The sequence below is a fragment of the Mus musculus genome, chromosome 5, assembly GCF_000001635.26.
Source record: "Mus musculus strain C57BL/6J chromosome 5, GRCm38.p6 C57BL/6J".
Lineage (NCBI taxonomy): Eukaryota > Metazoa > Chordata > Mammalia > Rodentia > Muridae > Mus > Mus musculus.
The window spans coordinates 21066855-21083363 of NC_000071.6; the positions used below are offsets into that span (position 1 = coordinate 21066855).

General features: G+C 40.5%; 1 long non-coding RNA gene across 1 annotated transcript in view; it reads left to right on the plus strand.

Moving 5' to 3' along the window:
- The window catches only part of Gm42221, a 40383-nt gene that overhangs the window by 10788 nt on the left and 13086 nt on the right, over positions 1-16509 (plus strand). The window contains exon 2 of the long non-coding RNA XR_880864.3: positions 6541-6640. This is a non-coding gene — a long non-coding RNA (predicted gene, 42221). The remainder of the gene's footprint in view (positions 1-6540; positions 6641-16509) is intronic.

A 16509-nucleotide genomic window follows, 5' to 3' on the forward strand; every position in this document is an offset into this window, starting at 1 on the left:
GGATTTTAGAAAATTGATCAGCCTGTTTTAAAAAGTAACCTACTTGCAAGTAATCATTTGAAGTAATCATTTATTCATTTAGCCAATATTTTATTAATCAGTTATATACATCAAGCACAGGCAACAACTATAAGGACAAACAAGGCATAACTTGTACCTTTAAAGAATTTGTAATTAAATGGAAGTACATGTACAACTAGGTACACTAAAATGTGGTAATATGGCTGGGCAGTGGTGGCCCACGCCTTTAATCCCAGCACTTGGGAAGCAGAGGCAGGTGGATTTCTGAGTTTGAGGACAGCTTGGTCTATAGAGTGAGTTCCAGGACAGCCAGGGCTACACAGAGAAACCCTATTTCAAAAAAACCAAAAAACCAAACCAAAACAAAAAAACAAACAAAAAAAGAATTCATTAAAAAAAAAAAAAAGATGTGGTAATATCCCAAAGGGCCGTCTAGGGTACAGCAGAGGATGGAGATGAGTGGGTAAAAGGCACAAACACTAGACATGAGAATGAAGCAAAAATCGAACAAAGAACTTCCCTTGAGATGGGCAAACAGCTCAGTCCAGGAAGTGAGCTTGATCTACACAACCCACGTTTGGGTTTTGTTTGTTTGTTTGTTTCCAAACTCAATGTGGATTCAAGGCGTAAAGATCCCGATGTTTCGAATAATCTATCTGGCTAGCAGAGCTGGCTGCAGGGGTAGAGCACCTTGGGAGTATAAGACCATAATGGTGTGTTGGAATCAGTGAATGGATATTGTGGCATCCTGTATCTGTGCTGGTTAGTTATTGTCAACTTTAACAGGAATCTTCTCCATCAGATTGGCCTTGGGTATGTCTGGGCAGCATTTTCTTGATTAATGAGTGATAACAAGTGAAGGCCCAGCCCGATGTGGGTGGTGCCATGGCTGGGCAGGTAGGCCTGAGCTGTGTAAGACTGATAACTGAATAAGCCAGGCAGCAATGTTCTCACATAGTCTTTGCTTCAGTCACTCCCTCAAGATTGTTATCTTGACTTTCTTCCTTGGCTTCCTTTGGTGATGGCCTGTGGTAGTGAGTATTGATGGTCAACTTGGCATCGACATTTAGGATATACAATCATCTGTAGACAAATCTCTTTCCATGTCTGTAAGGGAGTTCCTGGATTGGCTTAATTGAGATTTGAAGACTCATCCTAACACTGAATGAGAGGGAGAAATTGAGCTGAGCACCAGAGCTCAACTATGTTTCCTGAATGTGGATGCAACAGGACCAGCTCTTGCTGCCTGACTGCACTGTCAATCTTCTGGCCAAAATACACAATCTATTCCCTAAACTGCTTTTGCCAAGTGCTTAGTCACAGCATGAGAAAGGTAACTAATTCAGCCAGTGAATACCTTTTAGATAAGATAGTATCATCAAGGTGGGGTGGGGCAGAGCACACCTTTAATTCCAGCATTCCAGGGCTGAGGCAGGAAGATCTCTGTAACGTCAAATTCAGGCCTGACCTGGTTTACTTAATGAGTTTCAAGCTAGCCAGGTATGCAAAGTAAGACCTTGTCTTTGAAAAATGTAACTGTCAGTCTACTTGCCTGGGTTATTAGTGATGGGTTAAACTGATGAAACTCTGTGAGTGCTGAGTTTCTGAATTAAGAACATAGCAAATAAGAGAAGAGGAGACAGCTGAGAAATGTTAGAATCCAGAAGACTTGCTGATCACTTGTTGATGCAGTTATGGGGAGAGGAAGCAGTTGGGACACAAGTCACAGCCTCTGGTACCTACAAGAATGAATGAGAGGAGCCGTGGTGTCCCTGGGGGCCACTGGGACTGGTGATGCTTGTTCCTAGACAGTTCTATGCAGGCAGGGCTTCTTGTGGCCTCACCTTCTGATTAATATTATTTTTTTACAACTTAAAATAATGTATTTTTAAAATTTATTCTTCTCTCATATTACATCCCCACTGCAGTTTCCTCTTGCTACCTTTTTTGTCCCCACCTTCAGCACCACATCCACTCCTCTTCCGTTTCCCTTCAGAAAATGGCAGGCCTCACAGAGACATGAACCATATCCCTTGGTATGGCATACCAAGTTGCCATAAGACTAGGCACCTCCCCTCCAATTAATTACCTCCTGTTTTTTAAAGACAAGACTAAATAATATATTTCATATGAAATCTCCAAATCTCCCATATGAAAAAAATGTTTAGGACATCTAAAGTACTGGCTGAAAGTATGTAGGAAGTAGGCAATAGTAAATAATAATACCATGTACCAGCAAGTGTGGCAGACTCTAGACTCATTCTTCTTTTCTACAACTAGTTATTAGAAGCATGATGTTCAACCAAAGAGTATAGTGTGTGTGTTCCAAAACATCATATTTCTTAAATATACACATTTTATTGACTATACCTCAATAAAGCTAAATAAAAAGCAAATGAAATCATGAGGTTAAAGTAAGGAGGTGTTGGGAACAGACAGACTGCACTCAAGAACACTGGCTGCTCTTCTGGAAGTTGGGGGTTGATTCGCAGCACCCACGTGGTGGTTCACAACCGTGTGTAACCCTAGTTCCGGGGATCTCATGTCCTTCTCTGGTGCTCTCAGGCACTTTACACACATGGTACACAGACACACATTCAGGCAAAATGCCCACATACACAAAAATAAATAAGCAAAACTGTTAAGAAATGAAGTTTGGGTCGATTCGATACTATAGAAACAGAGCACAGCAAGCTGTCTTGAAAGTGGCTTTGGAAAGAACTGACAGGTTTAAACGTGCTGAATTAACAGGAGGCCACACAAATGAAACTCCTGGTTGTAGGTATTCTGGACTGGGAAATAAAGATTTGGAAGAGCACTAAGTAAAAGGCATGACTGCTAGTGGTTCAGAGGGAGAGGAAAAGAGAGGCAAAACCGAGTGCCAGGGCACACCTTTAAAAGACAGGCAGAGAAAGGAGTTAGCAATGGCAGTACTGTCAGATTAGGAGAGAACTAGAGACCAGTTATGTCTTGCAAGTCCAGGGAGATGTTTGTTTTCTGAGTCGGGGTCTCACGATATAACCCTGGCTGACCTGGAACTAGCTCTGAAGACCAGGTTAGGCTTGCACTCATAGAGATCCAGCTAACCTCTGCCCCCCAAGTGCTGAGAGTAAAGAGGTATGTCACCATGGCGCTGGTCAAGGAGACAGCTTTAAGGTTTGTATATCTTAGAAAACTTAAGTAACAGTAAACAGAAATTGGAGGGAAAGAGGGAGGGAGTGGGAGTGGGAGAGAGATCACTGAATGTGATAGACATAGGCAGAGTTTTGTTAACAATGTCAGAGAATATATTGCCAGCGGAGACCTTGATTCTATTTCACTTTTTAGCAAACTTTTACATTGTCTGTAGAGTATGACTGAGAAATGACCCTGAGACTTCTGAAGAAATCTTTTCCAGGCAGTTAGTAGGAAGACTTTCCTAGCCTTATAATGAACTCCTGATAGAATCTTAAGTATTTGCAAAAAGCCTTGGACTTGAATATAGTATTGGATGCCAAACTTAGCTACATATTAGAATCCTATGTGTGTGCGTGAGCGTGTTTATGTGTGCATGTTATTAGGGATTGAACTCAAGGCCTTGCCCTTGCGAGGCAAACCCTCTGTTACTGAACTATGCCTCCCATTCAATGAGTCTTTAGAACACATGACACCACAGTCCTGATCTAAGTCAGTAAAATATGAGGCTCATCTTAGTTGTGTTGTCTACATTTCCAAGGTTAGAAGTTACTGGCCTGCTGAAACTGGAGTTGCTTGGAAAAATTAGCAAAGTGAGTCTCCTCTTCAGGGCAGCCCACTATGTGCACATAAACCTTCCCTTCTCTCCCAATTATGCTAAGTTCTAGTATCTTCCACTTTGTCAAATTGCCACATTTTATGTCTCATTTTAGTAGGCAGAACTATAGCCTTCTGATAGAATTTTTGTCTTCATAATATGTGGGTATGTAACATCCAGGACAATCTTAGAGATCTTTCTTTCCTGATATTCATGCCCCTGCATAGTCTTCTACTTCATACTAAGGTTGGTCTGGTTGACACACAATTCAAGAGAAATCAGAATGCATTCCTTCTAATATTGGATCAATATACGGCAGTCACTTCTGACCTTCATTCTTGGATGCCACATTCACTGGTGCTGACTGTCATGCATGATGATAGCCAAGCAAGTCTGTGCAGAAGTGAAGAAGTGGAGCCTCCCATCAGCCAGCACACTACCATGGGAGTGTGCCACTGATGGTGATTCTCTAGCTCCTCCAGATCTCAGCCTACAGCACTAGTAGTGACTACAAGTTCAGGATCCAGCACTGTCTAGCTACACTGCTCCTTATAGAAATCATGAGCGACAGATGAGCACTTGTTGTTGTAACCTACTGAGTTCAAGAGCAGTAACCTATTAATCTAGTATTGCAGCTAGTATAGCAAGCCCCTTAGATCTAGAGATTTCCCCAACACACTCAAAAGTTATTTGTTTAGGTGGCTTGTATCATTCTCCTGTCTCTGCCCCAGAAACAAAACCTGAGCTCCTTTGCCTGAAACCACAGAGCCATTAAAGATTTCCCATCCTTTGTTGGCAGGCTTGGGTATTTTGTGTCTGGCTTGAGGAAACCATTCTCTGTGTTTATGCCTATGAAACATTGTATTTCAGTCTTTGTAATACATTAGAGAATTTGAAGATTGATTGGCTTTTAAAAATATTATAATTACTCCTAAGAAGATGGACACATGAATAGCTCCTTGAAGTCATGGTGATATAGAAGGAAGGAAAATTATACTGCTCTATTAGAATTATCAATGTATGTTGAGTGTTTACTATGGTTATTGAATATAAAAGTTATGTTGTGTCATTTGAATTCCCTTAATAAAAGATTGCTCTGCACTTGGGAGGCAGAGGCAGGTAAATTTCTGAGTTCGAGGCCAGCCTGGTCTACAGAGTGAGTTCCAGGACAGCCAGGGCTACACAGAGAAACCCTATCTCGAAAAACAAAAACAAAAACAAACAAACAAGATTGCTCTAAATGAAAACACTGCATTTCTTCAGTCTTCGCTTAGTTGTGTCAAATTCTGTCTACCAGGTGTCAGTGGGAACTATTCTAAAAGACAAGAAGCAGGACAGATGGGTACTTTGCAAACAGTAAAAATCTGTTTGGCAACCTATCAAGGACCTAAGCACATCTCAAAATAGAGTATAAAATACAGAGTGATTTTAAGTAGAAAAACCATGTGGTAACAATCTCTTTTATTCCATGTATAGTATAGTGAAAACTTTTTAAAAATTGGGTATGGTAGTACATTCCCTTAATGCAGGCAGATCATTGTGAGTTTGAGGCCTGTTGCATGTAGCATTGCTAGTCTGCCTAAGGTCCAGGAGCAGGCCCAGCCCCCAGCCAGCCTCCCTCGAATCTACAGATAAAAGACACACACACACACACACACACACACACACACACACACACACAGTTGTTCATTTTCTTTTTTTTTTTTTTTTTTTTTTTTTTAAGATTTATTTATTATATGTAAGTACACTGTAGCTGTCTTCAGACACTCCAGAAGAGGGAGTCAGATCTCATTACAGATGGTTGTGAGCCACCATGTGGTTGCTGGGATTTGAACTCTGGACCTTCGGAAGAGCAGTCGGGTGCTCTTACCCACTGAGCCATCTCACCAGCCCCACAGTTGTTCATTTTCAGCTTGCGTTCTTGGCACAATTGCTGGGCATTATTAAACTCCCACTGCTAGTATGCCCTTATCAATACTCTTAGCTCTGCACACCCCACCTGCCCTAAACTTTAGTAACCATGATATGTCTAGCCCCTGCTATTGCGTCCCGCTCGACCGGCAAGAAAGACGCAACAAACCAGAATCTTCCGCGGCAAAAGCTTTATTGCTTGCTTCTCAGGAAGATCCCGAACCGGGAAAATGGCGCTGCTTTTATAACCCGCAGCGTGACGTTTCAGCACCTGATATGGCGTGACAGCTCCCGATTCGTTGCTTGCCCATCACCCCACTATTACACCCTGAGAATGGGAGTGACTAGGAGTGAATTCACTCTCGCACCTGCGTACAAGGCTTGTTTACTACTTAGGCACAGCGGAGGCCCGCGCCATCTTATAATGGCGATTGCTCGCAGCACATACTGGCTCTCCACACCCTGCTAAACATCCCTGACCACTTGCCTGTGGAAGTGGCCATAGACTGCTACTCCTCCTGAGACCTCACACGGCTGCTTGGCCTTTCTTTCTCCAAAGCATAGCAAACTTTCCTCTCCTCCCTTGCATCTGTCTCTTTTCCTCCAGGGACTTGGAAGTCCCACCTATTCCATCTGCCCAGTAATTGTCCCATGGCTTCTTTACTGACAGATCAAAAACCAACCGGGGAACAGGACAGCATTAGAACCACCTCTACAGAGACCAGCTTGCTCTACATAACAGCTTTTAGGCATAAAATTTGTTATGTAGGATTAAACAGACAGATCCTGACTCAGAAAGGTTTTTTTTAATTTTTCACATTTTTTTTATTTGCCAGGGTATGTGCCTGCATGTGCCAGACAAGGTCAAAGTACAGCTTTTGCAGTCAGTCCTGAGCTTCCACCCCGTGAACTGAATTCAAGTCATCAGGCTTGGTGGTAAGCACCTTTCCATGCGGATCTGCCTCACCATGCGGTTTGTGTCTGTGTGTGTTTGTGCGTGCATTCAGGTGTTTGTAGTGCCGAGGTGGATTTCATATGTCTTCCTCTAACACTCTTAGTTCTGAGAAAGGACCTTTCTTAATACATCCCTACAGAGCTTGTCATTTTGCTGAGAATGGCAGGGTACTGGCTCCAGGGGTCTTCCTGTCCCTGCCCCACTGAACACTCAGATTACACCACATTTTTTTATTTGGGTGCTGGGGATCTGAACTCAGGTTCTCACGCTTGTACGGCAAATAATGCACACCTCCCTCGTTCCTGAGTTACAGTTTTAAAAGGTTTCCTAACCCTGCCCCACCGTATACAGGGCCTTGTTCTGTAGACCAAAATGGCCTCAAACTAGTTATGTAGCCCAGATAGGTCTGAACTCAGGATTACCCTATTTCTAAATCTGGTTTTATTATGGAAATACTTATGTAAGTTTGTCACAAAGCTTTAAAAACATGACCTACCAAAAATATTGAGTAAAGTGCCATGCAAATTATAAAGATGGATGCACAATACACAATTTCTTCCAGAAAGTTAGTTCTTTTGGTTTCATTTTGTTTTGTTTCGTTTGTTTCAAAATAGGTCTGCATTGGATAGCCCTGACTATTCTGGAACTAATTTTGTAGACCAGGCTAACCTTGAACTTATAGAAATCCACCTGCCTCTGCCTCCTGAGTGCTGGGATTAAAGGTGCACACCACCACCTGGCAGCAACATAATTCTCAGTAGAAGAAATAAAGCACATTCATAAAAAAGATGAGCTAAATTACTATGTGGTATCAAATAAATAGTTCTAAAGATAAATATGTATTTTTATAAATAGCACAACAGATATTACAAATGATAAGGTGATAATGTATTTTTCTTAGAGGTCACAATAGTACTTGTTGATAAAGTGAACTTAAGAAATTTATAACTGTGCTGGTTACTTTTGTCAGCTTGACACAAACTTAGACATACCTGGTCTGATGGTTTATATATGTTTGGCCCAGGGAGCAGCAGTATTTGGAGGTGTGGCCTTGCTAGAGTAAGTATATCATTGTGGGAGTGGGCTTTAATACCATAGTCCTAGCTGCCTGCAAGCTGTATTCTGTTAGCAGACTTCAGATGAAGATGGAGAACTCTCAGCTTCTCCTGCACCATGTCTGCCTAGACTCTGCCAGGCTCCTGCCTTGATGATAATGGACTGAACCTCTGAACCTGTAAGCCAGCCCCAATTCAATTTTGTCCTTTATTAGACTTGCCTTGGTCATGGTGTCTGTTCATAGCAGTAAAACCCTGACCAAGATGCCTGGGAAGAGAGAACCTCAGCTGAGGAATTGATTTCATCAAATTTTCCTGTCTGCAGTCTGTGAGGGTGTTTTCTTGGTCAATGAGTGATGTGGGAAGGCCCAGCCCACTGTGGGTAGTCCTACACCTTGGCAGGGGATCCTGGGTGATATGAGAAAGCAAGTTTAGCTGGCTTAGGGATACACACTTTTAATCCCAGCGTTAGAGAAGCAGAGACTGGTGGATTTCTGTGAGTTCAAAGCAAGCCTGGTCTACAAATCAAGTTCTAGGCCAGTCAGAGCCATACTATGATACTATATTTCAAAACAAAACAAAACAAAACAAAACAAAACAAAACAAAACAAAACAAAACAAAACAAAAACAAAAACAAAATATAAACAAGCCAAAAGCAAGATGATCCAGCCCTTGGGGAGGATCCGTGTAGGCTGTGTTCCTCCATGCCTCTGCTTCAGTTCCTGCATGTAGGCTCCTGCCTGTAGCTCCTGCCCTCGCTTCCCTCAATGATGGCCCATTGTGGTGGTTATCGCAGCAATAGAAAGCAACCTGGAATAACAACCTTCATATAAGACCCAAAATGATTTAGATTTTGCCAATATACTGCCAAATATTCCTTAAAGCCATAAATTATGTTTTGAAGTTATAAATATTGTTTTTTAGCATTATTATTTTTGTAACTAACTCTCACAAAAATATGTGTATATGGAAAGCCAAAAAAGCAAGCAAAAATAGAAATATGTTTTACTACTATAAAGTAAATATTTTGACTAATAACGGTATGTTAGGTTATTTGAACCAATCTTGCTAAAGATAACTTAAAAATGCTGGCAAACATGTAAAAACATAATTTAAATGCATTGGAGAGAAGGACAAACTGGGACCCAGATGAGTTAGCACAGAAACTGTCTTAGTCAGGTTTCTATTCCTGCACAAACATCATGACCAAGAAGCAAGTTGGGGAGGAAAGGGTTTATTCAGCTTACATTTTCCACATTGCTGTTCATCTCCAAAGGAAGTCAGGACTGGAACTCAAGCAGACCAGGAAGCAGGGGATGCTGCTTGCTGGCTTGCTTCCCCTGCCTTGCTCAGCTTGCTTTCTTATAGAACCTAGGACAGCCCTGGGATGGCACCACCTACAATGGGCCCTCCCACCCTTGATCACTAATTGAGAAAATGCTTGACAAATGGATCTCATGGAGGTGTTTCCTCAATTGAAGCTCCTTTCTCTTTGATAACTCCAGCTTGTGACAAGTTGACCCAGAAAACCAGCCACTACAGAAACCATTTGCTAAAGACATGTGCTGACTTCCTGCAAATTCTAGCTTTAATTTTGGTGGCAAGGGCACAACGTGCCTGGCCAACATCACTGGGAGACTAGCAGGCTGTGCACTTGGACAGTAAGCCGAGCCTCTAACAAATACAACTTGGGACAAGGATAAACTAGTGCTCAGGGCAACAGTTTGGGTTAGTTTTAGCTACATGGCTGAAGGTTGTTCATACCTGCCCCAATAGCATAGCTGTAGCCATGTTGTTCCAGCCCGCCAGCTATTTCATATTGTTGCTGTAATATGCCTACTAGTCACTGATGCTGAAAAATAACTTGACCCAGAGCAGGGTCATGCTGACCACATACCCTGTTATGTTCTGTATATCTTAAGGTTTGTTGATCTTAAGAAATTCCACAACTATAAGTTTCATGTAGGACCCATCAAATTAAAGGTCAATATAAATAAACTGTTATATCTAAAATGGTTTGAGTCAGGGATGACCACCGGGCAGCACTTCCAGTTCTTGTGTATGAGTTCATTGTGGGTTTTGGAGTTTTAGCCTTGATAAGCTGGCCTTGTGAGTAGGACATTTCATATTCATCAAAGGAAAATTCCACCAAGAGGAAGTCTCCATTCTGAACATCTATGCCCCAAATGCAAGGGCACCCACATTCATAAAGAAAATGTTACTAAAGTTCAAAACACAAATTGAGCTTTACATAATAATAGTGGGAGACTTCAACACTCACTCTCACCAATGGAAAGATCATTGAAACAGAAACTCAACAGAGACACTGTGAAACTAATAGAAGTTATGAACCAAATGGATTCAATAGGTATCTACAGAACATTCATCCCAAAAGAAGAGAATACACCTTCTCAGCACCTCATGGAACCTTCTCCGAAATTGACCATATAATTGGACATAAAACAAGCCTTAACAGATACAAGAAGATTGAAATAATTCCATGCATTCTACCAGATCACCATAGACTAAGACTAAACTTCAATAACAACAAAAAGAACAGAAAGCACACATATTCATGGAAACTTAAGCAACTCTCTGCTCAATGATAAAGTCTCGGAAGAAATAAAGAAAGAAATCAAAGACTTTATAGAATTCAATGAAAATGAAGACACATTATACCCAAACTTATGGAACACAATGAAAGCAGTGTTAAGAGGAAAATTCATGGCAACAAATGCATTCATAAAGAAAAGCAGTTTAACAGCACACCTGAAAGCTCTAAAACAGTAAAGAGTCAAACTTAGAGCAGCAGGAAATCAACCAGTTAGAAACAAAGAGAACAATATAGAGACAACAAAACCAAGGGCTGTTTCTTTGAGAAAATCAACAAGATAGATTAAACTTTTAGCCAAACTAACGAAAGGGTACAGAGACAGTTTTAAAATTAACAAAATCATAAATGAAAAGGGAGAGATAACAGAATCTGAGGAAATTCAAAAAATCATCAGAACCTACTACACAAGCCTTTACTCTATAAAACTGGAAAATCTAGATGAAATGGATGATTTTTCTAAATAGATACCACGTACCAAAGTTAAATCAGGATCAGATTAATGATCTAAACAGGGTTGGTGAGATGGCTCAGTGGGTAAGAGCACCCGACTGCTCTTCCGAAGGTCCAGAGTTCAAATCCCAGCAACCACGTGGTGGCTCACAACCATCCGTAACGAGATCTGACTCCCTCTTCTGGAGTGTCTGAAGACAGCTACAATGTACTTACATATAATAAATAAATCTTTTAAAAAAATGATCTAAACAGTCCCATAACCCCTAAGGAAATAGAAATAGTCATCAAAACCTCCCAACCAAAAAAAGCTCAGGGCCGGATGATTTTAGTACAGAATTCTACCAGACCTTTAAAGAAGAACTAATACCAATACTCCTCAACCATTCTATAAAATAGAAACAGAAGAAACACTACCTAATTCATTCTATGAAGCCACAATTACTCTGATACCTAAACCACACAAAGATCCAACAAAGAAAGAGAACGTTAGACCAACCTCACTTATGAATATCAGTGTATAAATACTCAGTATTCTCAAAAACCAAATGCAGGAACACATCTGCTGGAGTTATCAGTTATCCAGGAGATCCAGCTGTAAGGCATTTTCTCAATTAGTGATTAAGGCAGGGAGAGCCCATTGTGGGTGGTGCCATCTCTAGGCTGGTAGTCTTGGTTCTATAAGAGAGCAGGCTGAGCAAGCCAGTAAGGAACATTCCTCCATGGCCTCTGCATCAGCTCCTGCCTCCTGACCTGCTTGAGTTTAAGTCTTGACTTCCTTTAGTGATGAACAGCAATGTGGAAGTGTAAGCTGAACTTGCTTCTTGGTCATGATGTTTGTGCAGGAATAAAAACCCTGACTAAGACAACATCAAAACTGTCATTCACCATGATCAAGTAGGTTTCATCCCAGAGATGCAGGGATGGTTCAATATAAGAAAATCCATCAACATAATACACTATATAAACAAACTCAAGGAAAAAAGCCACATGATCTTCTCATTAGATGCTGAAAAAGCCTTTGACAAAATACAACACCCCTTCATGTTAAAAATCTTAGAGAGATCAGGAATTCATGGCACATACTAAACATACTGAAAGCAATATATAGCAAACCAACAGCCAAAATCAAATTAAATGGAGAGAAACTAGAAGCAATCCCACCAAAACCAGGGACAGGAAGACAAGGCCGCCCACTCTCCTCCTATCTATTCAATATAGTACTCAAAATTCTAGCCAGAGTAATTAGATAACAAAAGGAGATTAAGGGGATATAAATTGAAAAGGATAAAGTCAGGACATCACTACTTTCAGATGATATGATAGTATACAAAAGTGACCCTCCAAATTTCACCAGAGAATGCCTACAGCTGATAAACAACTCCAGCAAAGTGTCAGGATATAAAATTAACTAAAAAAAAAATTAGTAGCCTTCCTTTACACAAATGATAAACAGGTTGAGAAAGAAATTGGGAAAACAACACCCTTCACAATAGCCACAGATAATATAAAATATATTGGTGTAACTCTTATCAAGCAAGTGAAAAATCTGATATAAGAACTACAAATCCCTGAAAAAAACTACAATCCCTGTTGAAGAAGATCTTAAAAGATGGAAAGATGTGTCATGCGCATGGATTGGTAGGATTAACATTGTAAAAATGCCCACCCTACCAAAAGCAATGTACAGATTCAATGCAATCCCCATCAAAATTCCAACACAGTTCTGTATCCATCCTTCCCACCTCCCTGTACTGACTGGTTTTGTGTGTCAAATTGACTCAAGCTAGAGTCATCACACAAGAGTGAGCCTCAGTTGAGGAAATGCCTCCATGAAATCCAGCTGTAAGGCATTTTCTCAATTAGTGGTCAAGGATGGGAGGGACCGTTGTGGGTGGTGCCATCCCTGGACTGGTGGTCCTGGGTACTACAAGAAAGCAAGCTAAGCAATTGAGGGAAAGCAAGCCAGTAAGCAGCACCCCTCCATGGCTTCTGTGTGAGTTCCTGCCTACTGGTTCCACCAGCCCTGCTTGAGTTCCTGCCCTGACTTCCTGCAGTGATGAACCATGATCTGGAAATGTAAGCTGAGTAAACCCTTTCCTTCCCAACTTGTTTTTTGGTCACGGTGTTCATTGCAGCAATAGAAATACAAACTAAGCGCCTGCCCCAATTTATAATTAAAAATTACTCTTTAAAGAATGTTTACAAAGTGATGAGACTTTTTAAAAAATGTATTTATTTATTTTTTTAGATATTTTCTTCATTTACATTTCAAATGCTATCCCGAAAGTCCCCTATACCCTCCCCCTGCCCTGCTCCCCAACCCACCCACTCACTCTTCCTGGTCCTGGTATTTCCCTGTACTGGGGCATATAATTTTCGCAAGACCAAGGAAGGGCCTCTCCTCCCAGTGATGGCCAACTAGGCCATCTTCTGCTACATATGCAGCTAGAGACACGAGCTCTGGGGGTACTAGTTAGTTCATATTGCTGTTCCTCCTATAGGGTTGCAGACCCCTTCAGCTCCTTGGTTACTTTCTCTAGCTCCTCCATCAGGGGTCCTATGTTCAATCCAATAGATGACTGTGAGCATCAATTCTGTATTTGTTAGGCACTGGCATAGCCTCACAAGAGAAAGCTATATCACGGTCCTGTCAACAAAATCTTTCTGGCATATGCAATAGTGTCTGGGTTTGATGGCTGTTTATGGGATGGACCCCTGGGTGGGGCATTCTCTGGATGGTCCTTCTTTCCATCTCAGCTCCAAACTTTGTCTCTGTAACTCCTTCCATAGGTATTTTGTTCCCCATCCTAAGGAGGAACAAAGTATCCACACTTTGGTCTTCCTTCTTCTTGAATTTCATGTGTTTTGCAAATTGTATCTTGGGTATTCTAAGTTTCTGGGCTAATATCCACTTATCAGAGAGTGCGTATCATGTCAGTTATTTTGTGATTGGGTTACGTCACTCAGGATGATATCCTCCAGATCCATCCATTTACCTAAGAATTTCATAAATTCAATGTTTTAAATAGCTGTTTAGTACTCCATTGTGTAAATGTACCACATTTTCTGTATCCATTTCTCTGTTGAGGGACATCTGGGTTCTTTCCAACTTCTGGCTATTATAAGTAAGGCTACTATGAACATAGTGGAGCATGTGTCTTTATTACAGGTCGGAACATCTTCTGGGTGCCCAGGAGAGGTATTGCTGAATCCTCCGGTAGTACTATGTCCAATTTTTGGAGGAACCGCCAGACTGACTTCCAGAGTGGTTGTACCAGCTTGCAATCCCACTAGCAATGGAGGAGTGTTCCTCTTTTATCACATCCTTGCCAACATCTGCTGTCACCTGAATTTTTGATTTTAGCCATTCTGACTGGTGTGAGGTGGAATCTCAAGGTTGTTTTGATTTGCATTTCCCTGATGATTAAGGATGTTGAACATTTTTTTCAGGTGCTTCTCAGCCATTTGGTATTCCTCAGTTGAGAATTCATTGTTTAGCTCTGTATCCCATTTTTTAATGGGGTTATTTGATTTTCAGCTTCTTGAGGTTTTTTTATATATTGGATATTATTCCCCTATCTGATTTAGGATTGGTAAAGATCCTTTCCCAATCTGTTGGTGGCTTTTTTGTCTTATTGATAGTGTGTTTTGCCTTATAGACACTTTGCAATTTTATGAGGTCCCAATGGTCGATTCTCAATATTACAGCACAAGCCATTGCTGTTCTGTTCAGGAATTTTTCCCCTGTGCCCACATCTTCGAGGCTTTCACCACTTTCTCCTCTATAAATTTCAGTGTCTCTGGTTTTATGTGGAGTTCTTTGATCAACTTAGACTTGAGCTTTGTACAGGGAGATAAGAATGGATCAATTTGCATTCTTCTACATGATAACTGCCAGTTGAGCCAGTACCATTTGTTGAAAATGCTGTCTTTTTTCCTCTGGATGGTTTTAGCTCCTTTGTCAAAGATCAAGTGACCATAGGTGTGTGGGTTCATTTCTGGGTCTTCAATTCTATTCCATTGATCTACCTGTCTATTGCTGTACCAGTACTGTGCAGTTTTTAATCACAATTGCTCTGTAGTATAGCTTTAGGTCAGGCATGGTGATTGTTTTATTGTTGAGAAGAGTTTTTGCTACCATAGGTTTTTTGTTATTCCAGGTGAATTTGCAAATTGCCCTTTCTAACTGTGTGAAGAATTGAGTTGGAATTTTGATGGGGATTGCATTGAATCTGTACACTGCTTTCGGCAAGATAGCCATTTTTAGTATATTAATCCTGTCAATCCATGAGCATGTGAGATCTTTTCATCTTCTGAGATCTTCTTCCATTTCTTTCTTCAGAGACTTGAAGTTCTTATCATACAGCTCTTTCACTTCCTTAGTTAGAGTCACGCCAAGATATTTTATATTATTTGTGACTATTGAGAAGGGTGTTGTTTCCCTAATTTCTTTCTCATCCTGTTTATCCTTTGTGTAGAGAAAAGCCACTGATTTGTTTGAGTTAATTTTATATCCAGCTACTGCACTGAAGCTGTTTATCAGGTTTAGGAGTTCCCTGGTGGAGTTTTTAGGGTCACTTATATATACTATCATATCATCTGCAAAAAGTGATATTTTGACTTCTTTCTTTCCAATTTGTATCCTCTTGATCTCCTTTTGTTTTCTAATTCCTCTGGCTAGGACTTCAAGTACTATATTGAATAGGTAGAGAGAAAGTGGGCAGCCTTGTCTAGTCCCTGATTTTAGTGGGATTGCTTCATGTGTTTCGCCATTGAATTTGATGTTGGCTACTGGTTTGCTGTATATTGCTTTTATCATGTTTAGGTATGGGCCTTGAATTCCTGATCTTTCCAAGACTTTTATCATGATTGGGTGTTGGATTTTATCAAATGTTTTCTCAGCATCTAACGAGATGATCATGTGGTTTTTTTTCTTTGAGTTTGTTTATATAGTGGATTATGTTGATGGATTGCCATATATTAAAACATCCTGCATCCCTGGAATGAAACCTACTTGGTCAGGATGGATGATTGTTTTGATGTGTTCCCGGATTCTGTTTGCAAGAATTTTATTGAGTATTTTTGCATCAATATTCATAAGGGAAACTGGTCTGAAGTTCTTTTTCTTTGTTGGGTCTTTATGTGATTTAGGTATCAGAGTAATTGTGGCTTCATAGAATGAATTGGGTAGAGTACCTTCTGTTTCTATTTTTTGGAATAGTTTGAGGAGAATTAGAATTAGGTCTTTTTTGAAGGTCTGATAGAACTCTGCACTAAACTCATCTGGTCCTGGGCTTTTTTTTTTTTTTTTTTTTTTTTCTGGTTGGACTATTAATGACTGCTTCTATTTCTTTAGGGGAAATGGGACTGTTTAGATCATTAATCTGATCCTGGTTTAACTTTGGTACCTGGTATCTGTCTAGACAATTGTCCATTTCAACCAGATTTTCCAGTTTTGTTGAGTATAGCCTTTTGTAGTAGGATCTGATGATGTTTTGTATTTCCTCAGGTTCTGTTGTTATGTCTCCTTTTTCATTTCTGATTTTGTTAATTAGGATACTGACCCTGTGCCCTCTAGTTAGTCTGGCTAAGGGTTTATCTATCTTGTTGATTTTCTCAAAGAACCAGGTCCTGGTTTGGTTGATTCTTTGTATAGTTCTTTTTGTTTCCACTTGGTTGATTTCAGCCCTAAGTTTGATTATTTCCTGCTATCTACTCCTCTTGGGT